Source organism: Narcine bancroftii, chromosome 6, assembly GCF_036971445.1.
Source record: "Narcine bancroftii isolate sNarBan1 chromosome 6, sNarBan1.hap1, whole genome shotgun sequence".
In the NCBI taxonomy this organism is placed as follows: Eukaryota; Metazoa; Chordata; class Chondrichthyes; order Torpediniformes; family Narcinidae; genus Narcine; species Narcine bancroftii.
Window position 1 is genome coordinate 224,297,174 of NC_091474.1, and position 24,162 is coordinate 224,321,335.

The 24,162-nt window shown below is 41.3% G+C and overlaps 1 long non-coding RNA gene across 1 annotated transcript in view; it reads right to left on the minus strand.

Moving 5' to 3' along the window:
• LOC138737067 (uncharacterized) overlaps positions 1 to 13,504 on the minus strand; it is a 77,039-nt gene extending 63,535 nt beyond the window's left edge. Inside the window, exon 1 of the long non-coding RNA XR_011340751.1 lies at positions 13,454 to 13,504. This is a non-coding gene — a long non-coding RNA (uncharacterized lncRNA). The remainder of the gene's footprint in view (positions 1 to 13,453) is intronic.
• Between the last annotated feature and the right edge of the window lie 10,658 nt (positions 13,505 to 24,162).

Sequence of the window (24,162 nt, forward strand, 5' to 3'; positions counted from 1 at the left end):
GGTCTTCTGTAATTCTTTGAGCCCTATTTAAACAACATTCCTGGTAAATGTCATCAACAGAGGAAAGAGAAACCCCAGTGATCTCGGCCCCATTGATAATCCTCTGTATTGACTTATGGTCCGATGCTTTCCAGCTACCATAAGATACCATAAAGATGCAGCCAGACAAGACATTCTCAATTGTGCTCCAGTAAAAAGTTGTCAATATGGTGGCCAGTAGCCTTGCTCTCCTCAACTCCTTAGGAAGTGTAGGGGCTCCTGCGCCTTCCTGACTAATGAGGTATTTTTGGTCCAGAATAATTTGTTCTTCATATCCACACCGAGGAACTTTGTGCTCTTCACTAAGGAACCATTGATGTAGGAGAATTGTCGACCTTAGTTCTCCTGAAATCCACAATCATCTCTTTCGTCTTGTCCATACTGAGATACAGGTTGTTCTCACACCATTCCAACCTCCTCGCTGTAAGCTGCCTCATTGTCGTAGCCAATGAGGCCATCTACTGTTTAATCATCCACAAAGTTGATAATTCTGTTTGAAATTAATCTGGCAGTTCAGTCATGAATCAGCAGCATGAACCATAGTGGGCTGTGCACTGAAATTGCACCTGTGCTCAGCGTGATGGGACTGGAGATTTTGCTATCATACTGTAGACTGTGGTCTTTTCGTCAAGAAGTCCAAAATTCAGTTGCAGAGAGGGGTACCACCATCTCCGTCACATCCTATGATATCACAGTTTAAACCTTTCACTTTTGTTTGTCTCTGCTCTCCAGTTCCAGATATCCTATCCAAAACTTATCATTCACTCATTGTTGCTAAAACATTGCTATGTTATTTTTTTGGGAGCTTGCTGTACCATGTTTCCTTCATTAAAACAGTGACTAAAATTCAAAAAGTATTTAATTTGCTGCAAACACTTTTAGACAGCTTGAGGTTGTGAAAGGTGGAATGTAGATTCAAGGCTTTTCTTTATGTAACACATTTTTGCTTTAATTGCCAACTTGTTTGTCTTGCATTTCATGTGCAAATTAGACATTAAATTCAAAGAAGACAATTGTGAATCAGTTTGCCTTAGCAACCTTTGGGAAAGCGACTGAGAAATGCACCGTTTTTAAATTTTATGGGATGCCATTTTATTGCGTTATTTAAACTACTTTTGTCATTTGTTACATCAATTATAAGCCAGTTAAATTTTGGCAAGATTTATATGCATGATATAGATAGATCCTTAGCTTAACATTTTCTAATTTTAATTGTTAAGTGAAGAATGGTTCAAACATTAGATTAACTGCTTCAAATGTTTACTTTCATTCAGCAAATTCCAACCTGTAACAAGTAAATCAAAAGGATATTAATGGTTCTTCAATTAATGTTTTTTTTAAACATTCTTATGTTCTGGACTATTGAGGTGAGATGTACATACATTGTATTCGTACGCCTGTGTTGTAATAAATGTATCAGTTGCTTATTGAATGGGAAATGTAAATTAACCACAGCTGCAGAGAATGTCCATGTAACATATAGGTTCAACCAGCGCAATATTTTCTTAAAAAGGACATTATCAGTATTCCCTTCACACATGGATAATTTTAAAAGTCATTACAATCATGCATAAATTAAAATTTTTGTACTAAAGATAAAATTTCAAGTTCTTTAACACAGTGAAATCTTTTTTTTAAAATGACCCATTTTGATGGTTCTCAATTCTGAAAACATATTTGCTTTTAAAGATGTGGCCAGTGCTACATTGGGAATCCAAAATTATATTGGGTAGCCATTTTTGGAGCTCTTCCTTTCTGTCCACAACCATGATTCTGCATTGGCCCCATCCACTGTATTTCCCTGCCCTTGACCTCCTGCATTCACTGCTCCTACGTGGTTTAACATATGCTGGAATAATGGCAGTCCATCTTTCTTCCAGGCACCTTGCAACCTTTCACCAGTTAATTCAAGTGCTTCAGATTGTCAGAATTTCCAGCTATTTTTTCCCCTAATATGTGACAATGGTTGTATTTCCTTTCATAATACTGCTCCCATGTCAACCTTTAGCAGACTAACCTTTTGTTTCTCTGTGCCTCATTCACCTTGCTCTATTGTCCCATTTTTTTTTTATTTAATAACTTTTCATAGAATGATAGGTAATTTAGAACACAGGAGACCATTCTGCCCATTGCATCTATGCCAGCCAAGAACAAACTACCTAATTTAATTGCCCCTTCCAAGGCTGGTCCATAGTTCTGCAGGACACAGCTTGTCAACTGACATCCAAGTTGTTTTTAAATGCGACAAAAGTTTGTTCTGTGTTATAAGGAGAGCTTGGACAAGCTCCTCTTGCAGCAGAGAGGTCAATGACAGAGGTATATAAAATTATGTGAAGCATGGATAGGGTAGATAGCCAGAGTCTGTTTTGCAGGTAGGAGTGTCTAAAACCTGGTGAGAGATAGGAGATTTAAAAAGGATCTGAGGGGCAAATATTTCACACAGAGAGTATTTGGTATTTTTAAAAATTTTAAATTTTAATTTTAAAAAAAATTTAGTCATACAGCCTGGTGACAGGCCATTTCGGCCCATGAGTCCATGCCACCCAATTTACACCCAATTAATCTACACCCCCAGTACATTTTGAATGGTGGGAGGAAACTGGAGCCCCTGGGAAAAACCCATGCAGTCACGGGGAGAAAGTACAAACTCCTTACAGACAGCACAGGTTTCAAACAAAGGGATGGACCTCAAGGTTCCTGCACAAGTTAATAGGGTGGTTAAAAAGGTGTATGGTACGCTGACCTTCGTGAGTTAGGGATGTTAGGGATTGAGCTTGAGAGCCATGAGGAGATGTTGCAGCTCTGGCTAGACCACACTTGGAGTATGGTGTTCAGTTCTGGTTGCCTCATTATAGGAAGGATGTGGAAGCATTAGTTAGGGTGCAGAGGATATTTACTGAAATACTTCCTGGATTGGGAAACCTGTCTTATGAAGAAAGGCTGAGCAAGCTAAGGACTTTCTCTTTGGAGCAACAGAGGATGAGAAGCAACTTAATGGAGGTGTACGAGTTTATGAGGGGCATAGATAGGGAGGGCAGCCATCACCTTTCTCTCAGGGCTGCAATAGCCAACACCAGATGGCACCAGAGGAAAGTTTTAGGGAAGACGTTATAGGTAGGTTTTTACACGGTTACCTGGAATGCACTGCTGAGAGTAAATGTTGAGGCAGATGCAATAGGGACATTTAAGAGACTCTTAGACAAGTGAGGGTATGGTCTGTGAGGGAGGGAAGGGTGAGATTGATTTTGGAATAGATTTATATAGGTTGACACAGCTGTGCATTCCTCCATACCTATCAGTGATGCAACCAGTCAGAATGCTCTCCATGGTACCGCTATAGAAATTTCCAAGAGTCTTTAGTGACATACCAAATCTCCTCAAACTCCTACCAAAATATAGGAATGTTCACAATTTTTAAGCAAGAGGTAGGCCATTTTGGTTGAAATGAGGAGAAATTTCTTAACTTTGAAGGTACTGAATCTTTGGAATTAATCTCCGAAGCCTATGGAGGATCAGTCACTGGTTTCATTCAAAACAAATTGGCACATTTCTGGATATGAAGGAATCAACGCAAGAACATTCTGTTTTCCAGTGATATCTGGCTCTGAGATCAACATCAGAACATCCTTCAAGAAGGTGAACCCCCGCAAGGCTTAAGGCATACCTGGCAGGGTATTGAAAATCTGTGCCAACAAACTAGCCAAAGTGTTCACAGACATTTTCCGTCTCTCATTGCTGCACTTCAAAGTTTCCATCTATTTCAACAAGGCATCATCAATCATCCTGGTGTACAAGAAATGAACTGTCTCAATGACTATCACCCAGTAGCACTTGCATCTGCAATGATGAAATCTTCTGAGAGGTTGGACATGGCCAAAATTAACTCATACCTAAGTAAAGATCTAGACCTACTGCAATTCACCTATCACCACAATCGCTCCACAGTAGATGCAATCTCACTAACTCTCCATTCAGCCCTGGATCACCATCTTAGGCAATAGCAACACGTACATCAGTCTGCTTTTCATCGACTACAGTTCAGCTTTCAACACCATCATACCCTCAGTACTGGTCAACAAGCTTCAAAATCTGGGCTTCTGCATCTCCCTCTGCAACTGGATCCTTGACTTCCTCATCGGAAGACCACAGTCAGTACGAATTGGAAACAACGTCTCCTCCTCATTGACAATCAACACAGGTGCACCTCAAGGATACGTGCTTAGCCCACTGCTCCACTTGCTCTACACCCATGATTGTGTGGCCAGGCACAATTCAAATGCCATCTACAAATTTGCCGCTAACACCATGGTCAGAATTACATACAGCAATGAGGAAGCGTACAAGAGTGAGATAGATCAGCTAGTTGAATGGTGCCACAACAACAACGTGAGCAAAACTAAAGGACTGATTGTGAACTTCAGGAGGGGGAAATTATGAGAAGACAAATCAGTTTTGATTGAAAGTGTAAAGGAAAGGATTAAGAACTTTAAATTCCTGGGTGTCAATGTCTTGAACATCTATCCTGGGGCCTCCATGTCAATGCAATCACGAAGAAGGCTCGCCAGAGGCTGTACTTCATAAGGAGTTTGAGGAGATTTGGTATGTCACCAAAGACTCTTGAAAATTTCTACATGGAGACCGTTCTGATCAATTGTATCACTGTCTGGTGCGGAGGTGCCAATGTTCAGGACAGGAAAAACTACAGAGTGTTGAAAACTCGACTATTACCATCATGGATATGCGTCTTCACTCCATTAAGGACATCTACGAGAGGTAGTGTCTCAAGGACCCTCATCACCCAGGCATGCCCTCTTCACACCGCTACAATTAGGAAGGAGGTAGAGGAGCCTGAAGATGAACACCCAACGGTACAACTTTTCCCCTTTGCCATTAGATTTCTGAATGGACAATGTACCACAGACACTACCTCACTTTCTTTTTTTGCTCTAATTTATTTATTTTTAAAAAATACACAGCTATATTTGCACCTGTATCACTGCCGCAAAACAATGAATTTTGTGACATGTTGATGATAATAAATTCTGATCCATGTCCGAATCATAATTTGGAGTGATTGTGGAATGAGTACAAAGGGCCAAATGGACTACGTCTGGTCCGATTTCTTATGTTCTTACGTAATCTCCCCTGATTACTGTGAAGTATCTTCTTTCTTCTTTCTTCTTTGGCTTGGCTTCGCGGACGAAGATTTATGGAGGGGGTAAAAGTCCACGTCAGCCGCTGTGCCTTAAACACTGAGATCAGTTCTTGTAATTTTCATTAACTCAGACAAAACTTGCTATAATTTTCTATATTTTTGAATTAAGATCACTATTCTTTACTGGAAATGCTTTTGATTTGAAATTTAAGAGAACATACAAAGAAAATCAGCACCAAAAATATTTCCCAAAAATGAAATGTACAAATACAGGGTATACTATTGGATCAGTTATTTGTTTTTAATGCAATTTAAGCATTCTATCTAAGAGCCCCACAGGTCTTCTCACTATCAATAGCATGCAGTAATCCTTAAACAATGACCGCAATTAAATGTATGAAAAAGAAACTCCCCTTACAAGTGTCAGAGAGTGATCCCTGCACTGACAAGAAAATAACTACTTAGAAGAGAATGTTGTGTTAAAAAGATGACAATAGGCTTGATTTGATGACAAATAGGCTATATTATCAGCTCCAGATAAATAGAGTGCTGTTGAAAATAGGACTTTGGACAGATTTGCTTTAGCAGCTTTGACACAGTCTATGAAGCCAAAAAAAAAAATGCGCCTTGTTGATTTTTTTTCTTATTTAAAATGCATTTCATCTTCATGAATTCAATTCTGTGTGTCATAAAACAATTCTAAGTCCAATAAAGCTATTGTGTTTATTTTTAAAACCTTTGCCTTTAAATTATAGTGGCAATAAGTTAATCTAATTACCTTACAATTTACATGACCATTGCTATTTTTCTGTATGGAGGAACTCAGCTGGTCACACTGCATCAGTGGGGTGGGGGAGGGAAGGAATAATCAATAATTCCGGTCAAGACTTTGCATCAGGACTGTTTGTGTCTTCATTCTTTTCAGTAGCCCTTTTTTATGGAGCGATGCTGCATTGAAGCCAGCTTACCTTTTATGGAGAAGATCTATAAGGCTGCTCCAGCGTGCTTTTAAGGAGAGCGGCATTGGGAGCCGTCTTCTGGAGCTGAGGGAGGTGGGGTGAGTGGTGCAATAGCTCAGCCCATCGCGTGAGGTCAAACATGGCTGTCTTCGTTACTCTTAAACCCCCTCGCAGCCGGAACCGCTCTGGGAAATGCAGAGTGCTTCCAGCTGCATGGGGATTTATGGATAATGAAGACAGCCATTGATCCCGCATTAAAACAAAAGAGGTTCACCCTGCCGGGCTCTGCTGCGCCATTGTCTGCCTCCTTCCAGCCCAGCTCGGTGAAAGAGCGGGGGGCAGAGGATGAACGGGAAGAGGGCATTTCCAGGTGGCAGGAAGGAGCCCTTAACACTAGCATCTATCACAGTGGGAGCTCTGGTGGTGGCTCCAGGGTCATGGGCTGATGGTGTCGTCAGCCCACACCTTTACAGCCATTTGCAGCGGCAGTGCCTTTATGGAGGAGATTGAGCGACTGCGCTTCACCTCTGACTGTACCGATCAGGATTCGCATGTTGGATCCGCCCTTGGAAATTTTATAGAGGTAATTTTTAGCGATGTAAAGGCAGTGAATATCCGCCTTTACACTCACTTATTTCTTCACTATAAAAAGGCCTTGTATAATTCAGTTAAATAAAACATACTCTTACTTAATGTCAAATACTGATTGACAAAATCAGGAATTACCAGTACAGTCAGGGTAGTAATTTGTTTCTTTACTGATTGATTTGAGATAATCCAAGCACCTAAGAGGCACAGAAAGGTGTAAACCCTTGCAGTACACTCGACTAACTCTAAAATAGAATATGGCAGCCCATTCTGTTAAATTTTCTCTGGTTTGTTTCCAGATGCAAAAGGGAAATAAAGTACAGTGTCACTCATTCCCCCATTTATTTATTTTTTTTGTGACTACTTGAAAAATTCTACTTTGTGTTAAAATTCTGCGAATATGATGGAATTTGATGAAAGGTTAATTAGATTTCAAGAATGTCTCAAAAATTGCACTTTTGACAGTACGTATTAGGTGATTCCTCGTATAAAAGCAAGATTGAGAAGCTGCAGATGCATTGGATCCACAGTGAATTGATTGCTTGGCTTTAGAATTTGACATTCCATAGAAGATGGAGGATAGTGGTGGAAGGGTGTTATTCTTGTTGGAGAACCATGACTAATGGGCAGGGCACTGAGTGTATTACGGACACGACGGCAGCGATTTAAAAATGAGTCCAGTGTTATATTTTAAATAATATTTTTAATTATTAGTCAATGATTATATAACACCTACTCTAATTTAACTAACTTATCTAAACTTGACTAAATTTATATTCAATTATCTAATTTAAATTCTAACTCTACATGAATATATTGATGTGTGTGGAATACCCCAAGCCACTTCTCGGAAGGCAGTTCGAAGCTCAGATTCAGAAATTCAGAGATGGCACGTGAGTTTGAAATTGATGCACACACAAGCCTTAGAGTGGATGTGACATGCAGGGTTTGGCTGGGTCAGACCCTCAGGCTTTAAGACGGATGAGACATGCAGACTTTAAGTGGATGTGACACACAGGCTTTAAGATGGGTGAGACATGCTTTAAGTTGAAGTTAGCAGTTCCTGAAGTGGGTGTAAGGACTGTGGGTGGCAGAATGTTGATCTCTTGTTGAGGTGCTTCAGAGAAATGTCCTTTTTAGATATGTACCTTCTTCTACAGTTAGAATCCTTTTGGCGGGTCAGTCGAGTAGAGTGCAGAATTTCTTCTGCAACTTTTAAACCCTTTTTATGGATCAGTCGAAGTGGTCTTTCATCCTTCTATACTAATGGGAGGAAAAGTGGGTTTCTCAATCCCACAAAGGAGGTTGAAGAGCTCGTTACTCTTGTGTTGCTTCCTTAAAATGGCCTCTTGAACAAACGATGCACTGTCTTTTTAAGAATCTGGTCACATGATCTTTGCTCCAGGCTTCTCCAGGACTTTAGTGATGATTCTGCAAATGCATCCAGAACATGATGTTCAAAGCTTGCTGCTAGCTACAGAGTCACTTCAAATCCTGCGGGCAGTTTGTTAAATCTGTTCTCTTAAAGGGACAGTCCCACTCAAATAAAATGAGCTGAAAAATGGGAGAACATCACAGAGTGCAAAAGTTAGGAAGTTATGCTGCACTTAGAATATTGTGTGCAATCTGGTTGCCCCATTATAGAAAGGATGTAAACGGTTTGGGAAAAGTTACAGAAGAGTCTTGCATGGATAAGAAGAGGTTGAATCAATTTGAGTTGTTTTCTTTGGGGCATTAGAGGCAGAGCCATGACCTGATAGAAGTTTATAAAATTATGGGTGGAATTGATAGGATAGAGAGTCAGAATAGTTTTTCCCAGGATAAAAATGTCACATACAAGAGGACATGGGTTTAAAGTGAAATTTGGGGGTGGGAATAGATATGCAGGGCTCATATTTTGCACAGAAAGCGGTTGGTGTCTGGAATGGGCTACCAGGAGTAGAGGTGGAAGCAGATACAATAGTCACGTTTAAGTGGCTTCGAGATGGACATGAATATGAGGTATGTGGATCATGTGCAAGCAGTCGAGTTTCAGTTTAACTTGGGCATCGTGGGCCTGCATCGCTGCTGAATTGTTCTATGTTCTTTGTAATCATTAGTATGCGTACTTCATTTTTATGATGCAAATTATCATGATTACAAAGGTCGATTGCAAGATAGATGTTTTAATTGCAACACATCTGTTTCTTTGGGGTTGTCAGTTAAAGTTGATCTGCATTCAGGAGGGAATATAAGAGAAAATAAATTAGAATAGAGTTGGGAAGTGGGGTTGGTAAAAGGATCACTCTGAAAGCCACCATAAACTTGATGGGCCAAATGAACTCTCTCCATGGAGTTAAAGAAAATCTGCTAATGCTAGGGTTAAGTGCAATACACAGCTGTGGTGGAGAAACTCAGCAGGTCATGCAACATCCATAGAGAGGAAAAGGTAAACTATATTTCAGACCTGAGCCCTTTGTCATGAATCGTAGAACCTCCCTCCATGTCATATGTTGCTTTGTTTAACCCACATTTTTTCATGAACATGTATGTATGCAATTCTTAAAGAATATCCTCCACAGTAGGAATTCAGTTCGTTCACCACCTCATCTTATACCTTTGCCTTCATGCATGGATGTTTTCCAACTTGTTTCAGTCTTCCATTTATTTCAACCAATTTACAAACATGTGGAAGAGTTTTAGTTCCTTTTTGTTTTAGCTGCCCGTTTATTTTCATTCTTTCTCTTTGCCTTTTTTCACTTCCCCTTTGACTTTCCCTATTTAGCCAGGTTTCCCATTTATTCTATCATACGTTCAAGGATTTTGGCTGAATTTTTCTTCCTGTTGTGACTTTGCTCTAACTGTCATTGTTCTTCATAGGAAAGTAACCAGACCTTACCTGTGGTGTTTACTTTGCAAGATGGTAATTTTGCCTGCCATTCGTTCCTCTGGCCTGCTGAAAGCTGATGCCAATTATTGACACTTTAAGATGATCCCAGTCCTTTCCCATGAATAACCTAAACTTTATCATGCCATGGGTCTCTACTCCCAAGGTGTTTCCCCACTCACCTAACTTAGCTCCAGATACAGTTCCAGTAATACCTTATGCATTTGTGCCAGTTCATCAGACTTAAGAAACTGCACTTCTTCTTTGCCCTTTACCTTGTCAACGTTCTGATAGAAGACCCTCATTATCAGTCCTCTTGGCACCTTTTAAACTCTGTGCAAATTTGTTCTCAATGACCTTTCCTGCTGGACCTGGACATGCTCTGCAATATTCTCCTCAATCCGTACCTCCAAACACACTCCTTTCCTGATTAACGGATTCAACCTGAAACGCTTTTCATTGATGCTGCCTGATCCACTGCAGTGACACTCCCCTCCTTAACCTTCTTTCCTGAAGGTCTCGTAACCAGGGACATTTTGCAATCCTATTATCGTAACAATTATTTATGTTTGCACCTGATTTACTGGTCTAAAGCTACATTAGACCTCCTTGTATTCTCTTAGTCTGTTCTACTCTGGGTGCTGTCTTTCTTTTCCAGTCCTCTGTTCATGTCAAATCTCCTTTTTAATGCTGCTCCCTGACATCCATTCATTGCCAAATTGTTTTAAACCCTCAAATCCATGTGTATGCGATGAGTCAGAATGCAGGATGGAGATTGAGAATCTAGTTGGGTGGTGCCAGAACAACAACTGTGCTTTCAAGGTCACTGAGACCAGGGAGGTTATTGTTGATTTTATGAAGGAGGGGCTGAGGGGCCATGCACCTGACTGCATTGATGGGACAGAGGTGGAGAGGGACAGAATCTTCAAGTTCCTGGGAGTCCATATTTCAGAAGACCTCTCCTGGAGCCAGCACACTGAGGTAATTGTGAAGAAGGCACACCAATGCCTCTATTTTCTTTTTCAATATTTTTATTGTTTTATAAATAAATTGTACATGCCTTTGGAAGACTACACAAAAGAGTCTGGAAAAACAACCAACTGAAAAACCTCACAAAGATGAGCGTATACAGAGCCGTTGTCATACCCACACTCCTGTTCGGCTCCGAATCATGGGTCCTCTACCGGCATCATCTACAGCTCCTAGAACGCTTCCACCAGCGTTGTCTCTGCTCCATCCTCAACATTCATTGGAGCGACTTCATCCCTAACGTCGAAGTACTCGAGATGGCAGAGGCCGACAGCATCGAATCCACGCTGCTGAAGATCCAACTGCGCTGGGTAGGTCACGTCTCCAGAATGGAGGACCATCGCCTTCCCAAGATTGTGTTCTATGGCGAGCTCTCCACTGGCCGCCGTGACAGAGGTGCACCAAAGAAGAGGTATGAGGACTGCCTAAAGAAATCTCTTGGTGCCTGCCCCATTGACCATCGCCAGTGGGCTGATCTCGCCTCCAACCGTGCATCTTGGCGCCTCACAGTTCGGCGGGCAGCAACCTCCTTGGAAGAAGACCCCAGAGCCCACCTCACTGACAAAAGACAAAGGAGGAAAAACCCAACACCCAACCCCAACCCACCAATTTTCCCCTGCAACCGTGTCCGCCTGTCCCGCATCGGACTTGTCAGCCACAAACGAGCGCAGCTGACGTGGACATTTACCCCTCCATAAATCTTCATCCGCGAAGCCAAGCCAAAGAAGAAAAGAAAGACATGGGTAATAATAATAAGTATCCAACAAAGTAGATATACTATTACACATGGTTACAAATAACTTATAATACATTGAAAAAGACAAAAACAGTGTGCCCTTCTTCAATCTTAAATCTGTCATATTTTGAAGAAATATTAGGGTAGAATTTAGCCAATTAAACTTTGGAGAAGTAGGCTCGATTTACTACTTTAAATTGTAATAATGAGTGTCAGGCAAATAGAGAAGGTGAATTTACCAATTTCAAAATAGAATCCCATGTAGCAAAAGAAAATAATTGTTGAAAATCTTGTTCCCACAATTCCTTAGTCTTGTCCAGGGAATTACTACTTGACAACAATAATGAATCATAAAGAATTGATACAGTATCAACTTTTTATGATTCGGTTTAAAATTATAAATCTCCATCATATTTAATTCCAGAACTTGAGGGCGTCTCAATACCAAGGAATTCAAAAAGCTCCTAATCTGTAAATATCTAAAAAAATGATGTTTAGATAGTTTAAACTTAGAATTGTTCAAAAGAAGCCAAATTTTAGTCAGTAAAAAGGTCCTGATAGAATTGGATACCTAACTCTGGCTCCTGTACCTTTTTCCTATTGGTAGCAGAGTGAAGAGGGCATAGCCTGGCTGGTGAGGATCTTTGAGGATAGAGGCTGCTTTTTTAAGACACTACCTCTTGTCCTCGATGGAGTGAAAATTGATGCCTGTGATGTCACAGGCCGAGTTAACAACCCTCTGGATTTTTTTCTCATCCTCAGATTTGGTGCCTCCAGACCAGGCAGTGATGCAACTAGCCAGAATGCTCTCCACAGTACATCTGTAGAAGTTTTTGAGATTCTTCAGTGACATACCGAATCTCCTCAAACACCTCACAAAGTATAGCCGCTGGTGAGCCTTCTTCATGATTGCGTCAACATGGAGGCTCCAGGACAGATCCTCGGAGATATTGACACCCAAGAATTTGAAGTTCTTGACCCTTTCCACTGCTGAGCCCTCAATGAGAACTGGATCGTTTTCCCCTGACTTCCTCCTGAAGTCCATAATCATCTCCTTGGTTTTGCTAATGTTGACCACAAGATTGTTGGCATGAACCACTCAATGACCTGATCTATCTCCCTCCTGTTCTCCTCTTCATTGCCGTTTGTGATTCTGTTGACAACTATGGTGTCATCGGCAAACTTGTAGATAGCATTGGAATTGTGCCTGGCCACACAGTCATGGGTGTATAATGAGAAGAGCAGTAAGCTAAGCATGCATCTTTAGGTGCACCTGTGTTGATAATCAGTGAGGAGGAGACGTTGTTTCCAATTCATACTGACTGTGGTCTTCAAATGAGTAAGTCAAGGACCCAGTTGAAGAGGGAGTGCAGAGGTGCAGTTTGTAGCTTCTTGAACAGCACTGAGGGAATAATGGTATTGAAGACGGAGCTGTAGTCAATGAAGAGCAGCCGTATGTATGAACTGCAGTTTTCGAGGTGATCCAGAGCTGAGTGAAGAGCCAGTGATATTGCATCTGCTGTGGAGCCATTGTGACGATAAGCAAATTGAAGTTGGTCCAGATCTTTGCTTAGGTACGTGTTAATTCTGGCCATGACCAGCCTCTCAAAGCATTTCATCACAGTAGAAGTTTGTGCAATTGGGTGATAGTCGTTGAGGCAGCTCACTCTGCTTTTCTTGGACACCGGGATAATTGATGCCCTTTTGAAGCAGGTGGGAACCTCTGACTGCAGCAATGAGAGGTTGACAATGTCCATGAACACTCCGGTTGTTGATTGACGCAGATTTTCAAAACCCTTCCAGGTACGTCATCAGGGCCTGATGCCTTGCGAGGGCTCACCCTCTTGAATGATTGTCCTCAGAGATGTTAATGTCTCAAACTTATTCTATTGGAAAGTATACCAACTGGTTGCATCGCAACCTGGTTTGGTAATTCAAATGCTCAGGAATGTAGAAGACTGCAGGATGAAGCAAACGTTGCCTGGTCTATCACAGGCTCTGACCTCCAATCCATCCTCAAGAAGGCAGCCAAAATCATAAAGAACACCCATAACCCAGGATACAATCTCTTTCACTGATACCTTCGGGCAGATGCAGAAATCTGAAAATCAATACCTCTGGGTACAAGAATAGTCTCTTTCCAATAGCTATCAGGCTCTTGAACCTCCCTTTGTTACATTAATCAGGGACTTCTCTGACATCACAAAAGGACAGCCTGAACAATTGCAAGTCACTCCTTTTTTGCACTAGGTGTATTTATTATCTAGAATATATAACGCTACAGTACAGAACCAGCTCTATTGGCCCATGACATTGTCCTTTCCTATATTCTCCACACCAGTCTCACTCTTCCCTACCACACACATAACCCTGCATTTTTCTTACATCCATGTGCCAATCTAAGTCTTTTAAATGTCCCTGTTTTACCAGCCTCTACCACTACTCCGGTAATTCATTCCAAGCACCTACCACTCAGTTAAAAAAAAAATCTCTGAAATTGCCCCTAAAGTTACCTGCACTCATCTCTGGTACTGCTATTGTTGTCCTGATAAAATGGTACTGGCTGGTTACCCTCTCTAAAGGCCCTTTAATGCCAACCTCTGCTTGGAGGCTGGCTATAAGCACAGAGGGAAAAATATAAATTTACCTTTCATGAAGCAGCCCTAAAAGGCTATTCTTACGTAGTGCCCCTGGAGCTGATGAAGGTGGATAACTGGGGCTGTGGTGCCACCCATCATACATGCACGGCAGACCAATGGCTGTCTTCGCTACCCATAATCCCCCACTCAGAGTATCCCAGAATGATTCCAGTTGTGTGGGGGATTATGGGTAGAGAAGATGACCATTGTTCTGCTGTGTATTGAGCCACTGATGAGCAGGCCCAAAGGCCGAAGCGACCCAGTGAGGTGCTGGAGCGACTGGCAGGGCTGTAATAACCCCCCCTCAGGCCTCCCCCTGATGGCCCCTGCCAGCCATCTCTGCTCTGACGGCTCCCGCTGGCCTCCCTTGCCCTGAGAGGGTCGTGGAGGGAGAGGTTGAATGGGTGGGAGAGAGAGGGGTGATGGGTGGTGAGTTGACAGCGTCGTCAGCCCGCCCATAGCCAGCCGCTTGCAGTGGCATTACATTCATGCTAGGCGGGAATCTCCGCCTTTACAGATGGGCTTTTTCACGACATGAAAGGGCTTTATGTCTCTCTTAATCTTGTATACAGTACCTCTATAAAGTCTTCCCTCCTTCGTCGCTCCAATGAGAAAATCTCTAGCTCTGTCAACTTTGCTTCATAAGGCATTGCTCTATTACCTATCTGTCTTGTGTATTTATTTATTGGAGTTTATTGTGTAGCCTTTTTTTCATCAAGCACTTGTTTGGCTGCAGGAAGTAAGAATTTTGATGCATACGTACAATGTATCAGACCATAAACTCAACGCATGCGCACACATGCAATCACACACACACAGGCGTGTGCACATCAGCCACAAAAGCAATGAACATTTTTGAGGAAATTGCTTCCAATTCTACTGTGGAGCAAACTGTTTATATAGGTCCCACTTCCCACCAGCATGGACTTGGGATTGGAATTCAAGATCTTCAGGTTCGAACAAGCTACCCTTCTTTGCATTACTATGAATTTATCTTTCCTCCATGCAGCCATCTTTTCTGCATGAATTTTAGCAACCATGAAATGAATTTGGGCAATTTACAGTGACATGTCTATGAACATTATCTCTTAATTTGAAGTTGCCAAGACATTTTGAACCATTATCAAGGACTCAGGAAGGAGACTTTGACTTTGTTGGTCAAAGCTGTATTCAAAGCCCAGAAAAGATGTGTTTGAACCAACTGAATAATCCCATCTCAATCATTCAGTGTCTGTAAATTTTATACCCTAAAATTGGACATTTTTTTTTGTGGAAAAGCCTTTAGAGTGCATGTTTGTGTTTCAGGCAATGTTTGGTTTGTTGTTTAATGTAGCACTTTACTGCTAGAGGCCTACATGCTTCTGGGATAATGCATAAATAATTAAGGTTGCTTTATTGAATGACAGGACAATGGCATCCCCTAGAGGCAATCAAACAAAAGACAGTTAAAATGGTCAGTGACCACATCTTAGGAATTAGACTTTTTGAATGGAGAAACCCGTTGATAGAAACACTCGGTAGCAGCAGGCATACTAAATGCAAGGTTTCTTCTCAATGGCCATTATTAGGATTCTAATTATGCACCTCCAAGTATTTGTGCCGTCCAATTAATTGAAAATCGAATGATTCTGCTCAGTTTATTGTGTTTCTTCCTTGTATATCTCAATTTCATCCTATTCACATCCTGAAAAGACAAACTGTTCAGTAAAATGTGTGATCTGTCACAATTCTTTTGAATAAGCTCTTGCAAAAGCAAAAAGAATATAGTTTCATGAACGTAATTTAGTTTTTCCATGCAGTTTGGATCAAAGATGGAAGATGGAATCTTGACTGCTGTAAGGCAAAACCTCAAAATCTGCATATTCAAATACTGCATAAATTGAAGATTTAACTTTCTTTATACCTCCAACAGTAATGAACAAGTTATTTTCAAAGAGAATTCTTTCGATGATATGTGTAAAACCACATTTTATTGGTGTACAAACATCTGTGTCAATGGTAGATTTTTTAAACATTTCAATTGTTGACAAAATTAGTCAATATTTCCTTTGTTTTGTTACTGGGACAGTGGATTGGGGAAGGTAAGCAAGCAGAGATCAGAAAGATTTTTTTTATTCTGTCACTGCAATGTAGTACATTGGTGTACTGAGGCATCTGTTGTCCATGCTTATAACATAGTACAGCTTCACTTTAACTCTCTTCTGTGTTAAAAATCAACCCGCTCGTAGACTGCATTCTAATTTAAAAGAAAGTATGACCTAAATTACTGCATTTCTTTATAAAATGCTTGTAAAAAAGCAAACTTTTACTTCACTTTAAACCTTAAAAAAAAATGCTGGAGATAAGCATAAATAAACATAATCTGTGGTTGCATCAGTTTCCAATCTCCTCCGCACCTCTGTCCGTTCAAGTCTCATTTTCTGCCAATCCAAATATATTTTTTATGTATTACTTGGGAATAATAAATAACAAATTTACTATCATTTTCATTCTGAGAGGGCATGCGATTCTTGGTGTGGCCTGAGTTTGGAGTGATTCTTTTATCTGGAGGTTATAGTTTCTTAATAGCATGTGGGTGGATCCCTGCTGGGCAGAAGGCAGCAAGAGCTTATGACATTTACTTACACTGTTTCATTTCTTTCCTGTCATCTTTGCCCCATTGAAGAAAACAAATAACATGTTAAAATAAAGCATTTTGAAAATCAATTAATTTCAACTCTGAACCAAAGTGATGTTGAAAGGAAAACAATCACTCCAGATATGACAATTTTCACGATTTGATCATTTACTCTCAGAAGTTATTTCCATCGATGTGAAATGCTTCCTGACTTAGTTTCAGTGGTTCCCACACTAACTGCCGTGCTTTCTGGCTCAGCTTTAAACTTTCCTTGCCACCTTTATGGCCACAATAAAAGAGTTCCTTGCAGCCTGTGAGAAACATACCATCAAAAATAAAGCAACACGGGGAATAAAAGAGTATGGAATGAGAAAAAGGTCACTTAGCCCATTGAGTGCAAGTCTACCAACAGGCCAATTACATTTTAAATTAATTACTTTTTGTGAGCTAGTTCAATGTGCATACTCGTCTCTGGAGATAAAGTGTTCTTGTTACAGACTCACCAATTTTGCACTCATCTTCTGGTTCTTTGATCACAGGTTGTGGTGTAATCTAGGATTCATCATAGAAGTGCTCAATCCTGTTGAACCCCTCCAAAGATTGATTCATAAACCATTTATAAAGTCATTTTGCTTTGAACATTAATGATGTACTTACATAGAATTTTTAACTACATTATCAAATTGAAAATGAGTTAGGCTTTCTTCAATATGAATTATTGCTCTTTATTTAAAATATAATCTAAATAACTAGAGTTAAAGGACCAGCTAAGTTCTCCACAAATTCAAGTGCATTTATTTTTACAGGATGGTTTTTGAAACGAAATGGTTCTATGTTGCACAGCAGCAACAATTTAAACTGAATAAAATCCACTGCAAATAATTGCCTTCAACAGTAATTTATTTGAATTCCATTAAGAATGAGATGAGATCTCTTTGAGAGACTTGAAGGGTAGATGCAGTTGATGTTTCCCCAGACTGTGGTGGCTAGAAGTAGAGGTCACAATCTCAGAATAGAGGGTCAGCCATTCAGGACTGAGATGAGAGATTTCTTCACCCAGAGACTGATGAATCTTTGGAATCTTCAGTCACTCACTATATTCAAGCCAGAGATCAATAGACTCTTATCCATTGTATGAGCCTGTGGCAAAAGATCATCCATGATTTAATTGAATTGTAAAGTAGGATAAAGGGGCTAAATGGTTTACTGCAGCCTCTAGGTTAGGGTAGGCCACATTTGGAGTATTGTGTGCAGTTCTGGTTGCCACACTATAGGAAAGATGTGGAAGATTTAGAGAGGGTGCAGAAGAGGCTCAGCGGGATGTTGCCTGGATAGAAGTGTATTAGCTAAAAGAAGAGAGATAATCTGAGGCATTGATTGGGCACAGAGTCAGTCTCCAGGGCAAAATGTCCAATACTGGAGGACATAGCTTTAAGCTGAGAGGTGGAAAGTTGAGTTGCCATTGGTGAGGCAAGTATTTTTAATTTTTTTTTACACACAGAGAGTGGTATGTGCCTGGAACATGCTGCTAGGGAAGGTGGTAGAAGCAGACATAATAGCAAAGTTTAGGAGGCCTTTGGGCAGACACATGATCAGGCAGGGAGTAGAGGGGTATGAACTATGTGCAGGTACTGTTTAGATTGAGGAGTTTTACAGCACAGAAATGGAGCTTTTGGTCCTACTTGTCCAAGCAGGCTATGTTATCTTCCTGAGCTAGTTCCATTTGCCTCTGTTTGGCCTGTATTCCTCTAAATCTTTTCTATCCCTGTATGCCTTTCAATGTGGCAATTCTCAATTCCACCATTCCCTGTGGCGGTTTGTTCCATCCTCTGGGGTCATAGCAGATAAAATGGTCTCAAGAGGCTGTTTCTGTGCTGTTCTATTTTCTGTCCTTTTTTTTGTATTTTTAATTTTGTACTCAGTTTAAGTGTGGAAAAACCTCAGTTAAAACAAGACTATTAAGCATCGAGTCCACGCTGCTGAAGATCCAGCTGCGCTGGATGGGTCACGTCTCCAGAATGGAGGACCATCGCCTTCCCAAGATCGTGTTATATGGCGAGCTCCCCACTGGCCACCGTGACAGAGGTGCACCAAAGAAAAGGTACAAGGACTGCCTAAAGAAATCTCTTGGTGCCTGCCACATTGACCACCGCCAGTGGGCTGATAACGCCTCAAACCGTGCATCTTGGCGCCTCACAGTTTGGCGGGCAGCAACCTCCTTTGAAGAAGACCGCAGAGCCCACCTCACTGACAAAAGGCAAAGGAGGAAAAACCCAACACCCAACCCCAACCAACCAATTTTCCCCTGCAGCCGCTGCAACCGTGTCTGCCTGTCCCGCATCGGACTTGTCAGCCACAAACGAGCCTGCAGCTGACGTGGACTTTTACCCCCTCCATAAATCTTCGTCCGCGAAGCCAAGCCAAAGAAGATTAAGCTAATATAAAGCCACCTAGACAAGTACTTGTGGGAAATTAAATTAAGTTCAAGTTTATGATCATTTGACTGTACATGTACACAAGACAAAACAGTGGTGCTCCAGAACACAGTACATAATATATTTTATACACAGCACATAATAATCACGGACATAAAAAATTCAATGGATCAAATGGAAATCCAGCAAATGTGAGTTCCAATGGGCCATAATGATCTTTGTGTCCTCCATGGCCACAGGGAGGTTCCAGAGGATTGGAGAATGGCAAGTACATCTTTTGTTGTAAAAAAAGGTAATGGAGAGAATCTTGGGAATTATAGACTATTGAGTCTTGAGTCAGTGGTGGGCAAACTATTGGAGAGGGTTCTTAGGGGCAGGACTTACGAGCATTTAGAAAAATTCAGTTTTCTGGGGGATAGTCAGCACGGCTTGTGAGGGGTAGGTCTTGCCTCACTAGGCCTCATTGTTTTTTGAAGAAGTAAACAAAGAAATTGATGAAGGGGGGGGGGGCGGTATATGTGGTGTATATGGATTTTGGTCAGGCATTTGACAAGGTTTCCCATGGTAGATTCATTCAGAGAATCATGAGGCATAGGATCAACAGAACCTTGGCTGCATAGATTCGGAATTTGCTTGCCTGCAGAAAGCAGAGGGAAGCAGTTGATGGAATGTATTCTTCCAGGAGGTTAGTGATTAGTGGAGTTCCACAGGGATCTGTTCTTGGTGATTTTATTAAATTACCTGGATAAAGAAGTAGAGGGATAGATCAGCAAGTTTGCAGATGTCACGAACATTGGAGCTGTTCTGGATAATGTCGAAGGTTGTTGTAGGTTACAAAAGGATTTAAGCAGGATGCAGAGTGGAAAAGTGCCAGATTAAGTTGAATCCAGATAAGTGAAGTGATGCATTTTGGAAGGTCAAACTTTAACTTTGGTTAATGGTTTCTTAGCAGTGTAGAAGAACAGAAGGATCTTGGGGTCCAAATCCATACCTCTCCCAAGGTTGCTGTGCAGGTTGATAAGGTAATTAAAAAGGCCTTCTTAGTCAGGGGATCGAGTTCAAGAGCTGTGAGGTAATGTTGGAGCTCTATGAAACTCTGGTTCGACCACACTTGGAATATTGTGTTCAGTTGTGGTCACCTCATTACAGGAAGGATGTGGAAGCTATGGAGAGGGTACAAGAAAGATTTACCAGGATGCTGCCTGGATTGGAGAATGTGTCCTATGAGGCAAGGTTAACAGAGCTAGGACTTTTCTCTTTGGAGCAAAGGAGGATGAAAGGTGACTTAATAGACCTGAGCTTATGAAAGGCGTAAATAGGAAAAAAGCAAGCACCTTTTTCGCCAGGGCAAGAGCAACAAACACCTTTCTACAAGGTTAGGAGAGAAAAGTTTAGGGCGATGTCAGGGGTAAGTTTTTTTTTACAGCGATGTGAGTGTTTGCAATGCATTGCTGGAGGGTGGTGGTGGTGGAAGTTGAAACAATGGGGCTTGAAAAAGAAAACCCTTAGACTGGCACATGGATACAAGAAAAATAGAGGGTTATGGGTGTAAGGTAGGGAAGGTTTAATTTTTTTTGAGAAGGTTTCTATCGTTAGCAGAACATCGTGGGCTGAAGGGCCTGTACTGTGCTGTAATGTTCTATGAAATAAATATTGGCAAACATTTAAAGAAATTTCTCATAATTTTCAACAAATTCCTTTAAAATAAAACCTTGATGAAACCCATCCATAGTTGAGTGAGGTCACAGATAACGATAGGTGAAAAGAAGCATCCAATGTTCTCGTCCCAGGAGTAAGCCTAAGGATTAGGCGAGTTTTCGGAATCAACAATGACTGACCAAACAATTGATCAAGAGGAAGAAATTCGGGCTCAGCAAGAAATATGAAACATTGCAACCATATAAAAGGAGAGAGGCAGCAATAAATGCAGGTTTCTGGTAGACAATGACAAGAAAGTTATGATGGGCTGCTAAGAAATGGCTAAGGTTCTCAATGCTTTGTGTAGGTTTTCACAATGGACATTGCAGAAACAGTGAGGAGCTAAGCATTTCATGGTAGTGATTAACTTAAAAGTAATTATGATGAGCAGAGAAAAAGTAATTGGAGAAATTAATAAATCTAAAAGTTAGCAATCACGTAGGTCTGAAGGCCTGCATGTCCATGAAAGTGGATGTCATTGAGGTGGGCTTCAAAATTCGGGATTCTCAATGGCCAGCAAGTGCATCTTCCAGAGCTCCTCCACGGGGTCCTTCTGGCTGGCCATCCCACCAAAAGGCCCCAGATTAATTTAAACTGCCTGTAGAAGAGGGCTGGCAGTAGTGTTTTTTTTTGACAATGACAACAGATGAAGGATCATGCACAAGATGGTGGCATACATGCTCAGCAGTCCGGACCTCAAGGATGGTAGACTCTGGACAAGCTGCAAATTGGTGCAGGGCACCAGTGTGAAAACAATCACCCTGATGGTCCTTGGGTACTTTAGGGGTCTAGAACCAGGGACTATGGAGGGCAACTTGGATGCATCGAATTTGGATTCACCACCGAAACAGACAGGTAATCCGTGGAGCTACAGAGGTTATGGGAGTGCAGGAGACATCAGCATCAGATGAGCTGGCAGGATTCACAGAGACATGATGTCTCTGAAGGAACATAACAATAGAAGAAGCTTGAATTGACAAAAGGTGGAGAGGGAAAGTGAATGATGGTGGTAATGGCTGCTCAATCCACTTTCACCTGTTTCACAAGGTAGCCAAAATACTCCGATGTAAAGCTGCATATTCTACCCCTATGTGGTTGTCAGGAGGCCACCTGAAAGTGGAGAACCCGGCCAGAAGGAGCACTTACCTAACCCTCCTCCTGTAGGTATAATCTCTGGCTCCAAGAATCCCCTGTTGCACCTGAAAGCAGCAATGAGACTACGGCCACAGTCCACAGGAGCCGGCGTTCACTTGGACGCGGCTCTCCTTCAGCCAGCACGTTCAGGTGACAGAAAGGTGTCTTCTCCGCGGCCACCTGAACATCCCAGCTGCACTTCCCCAGCTACGTCTGCCGGTACATTATCTGCGTCCGAGCACTTGAAAGCTGCAAGACTCTCAATGTAAGTTGAAGCTCCCTTCTGATAACTCTGCCTCAGGCAGGTCATCACTTAAGTACCTTCTGAGAATTTGCAGTTGAGCAGTACAATAGAGAACAATAGCACAATAGTAGTATGCTAGAGAACAAATAGGGTGCTGAAGGCGCTCAGGGCTTCCTGATCGTGTCGGAGGTTTGGATGTGGATCTCAGGTTTGCTGCTAATTTGGACTGAAGTCTGGCTGTGGAAGCTGTGTGAGCGCTGGAGGAGAATGCATGGACACTCAGTGACTTTCGAGGGACTCTCTTTTGTTTCTCTTTCTCTGACTACAAGGGCTGTGGGACAGCTTCTGCTGATGCCTTTCGGTAGACGAAAGAAAATTTTGTGTGATATAACATTTTTTGTTTTGTTACGTGACAATAAGAGATGCTCGAATCTTGAGGAACACAAGCACTGCCGAGGCTGGAACTTTGAGTCAATAGAGAGAACCTGGAGGAATGCAAAAGGTCAGACAGGACATAGAAATATTTTGGTGGGGACAGTTACACTTTTTTCTTTGTTAAATGTACTGAATGCTAGATTCAGCATCGTTTCTATGTATTGGAGTATTGAACATTTCATCTCAATAAATGAAAGCTTAAAGACCATTGACCAAAAGACCATAAGACATAAGAGTGGAATTAGTCCATTATGGCCCAACGAGTCCACCCTGCCATTCACTCATGCTTGATTTACTATCCTTTTCAACCTTATTCACCTGCCTTCTCCGCATAACACTGATTCCCTTCCTTACTGAGAATTTATCTCCCCCGATCTTAACTATACCCAATGACTTGGCCATAGCAAATTTAGATTCACCACCCCCTGGTTAAAGAAATCCCTCCTAATCTCTATTTGAAAGGGATGTTTTTGTATTCTGAGATTATACCCTCTGGTCCCAGACTCCCCACCAGAGGAAACATTTGCTCCACGTCCACTCTATCCAGTCCTTTCAGTATACAATGGGTTTCAATTAGATTCCACCTCATTCTTCTAAACTCCAGCAAGTACAGCTCCAGCAAGTACAGTTCCTCATATGATAACCTTTTCATTTTGGAGATCATTCCCACAAACCCCCTTTGGACCCTCTCCAATGCCCACACATCCTTCCCTAGATAAGGAGCCCAAAACTACCTTATAAACCCTCAACTTTACATCTGTTTTTATATTCTCTCCCTCTCAAAATGAATGACAGCATTGCATTTGTCTTCCTTACCACTGACTCTCTCTGTATGTTAACCTTCAGGAAATCTTGCATAAGGACTCCAAAGTCCCTCTGCTCTTTTGATTCCTGAATTAATTCCCTATTTAAAAATAGTCCACACCTTTATTCCTTCTACCAAAATACATGATCCTACAATGCATTCCATCTACCATTTCCTTGCCCAATTTCCCAACCTGTCTAACTCCTTCTGCAGATCCAGTGCTTCCTCAACACTGCCCCTTCTTCTATCATCTGCAAACTTGACCACAAAGCCATCAATTCCGTCATCCAAATCATTGACCTATAACATGAAAAGATGTGGTCCCACCACTGTGCAGTGTGGAATACCACTTGTCTCCTTCCAGTCCAGTCATCTTTCATCTCTTATCTTACTCAGCAGCCTTAAATGTTGCACTTCGTCAAAGATCTTCAAAAAAATCCAAGTAAACCACATCTTGTAACTCTCCTTTGTCTGTCCTTCTGTTATCCTCTCAAAGAATTCCAATAGGTTCACCGAGCAAGATTTCCCCTTAAGGAAACCATGCTGACCTGCCTATTTTACCATATGCCTCCAGGTGCTCTGAAACCCCATTCTTTTTAAAAATATTTTATTTTGAGAATTTTCAATCAACATCCAGTCAAAATGAAAAGAATAATCAAAAAGAAAAACATCAATATCAATAATATTAACAAAATAATACAAATTTCGATCCACATATTAAAGAAAGTGATAAAAAAGAAGAGATCAATGTGTGATTCAATTATAAAGAATGAAAAATTACAA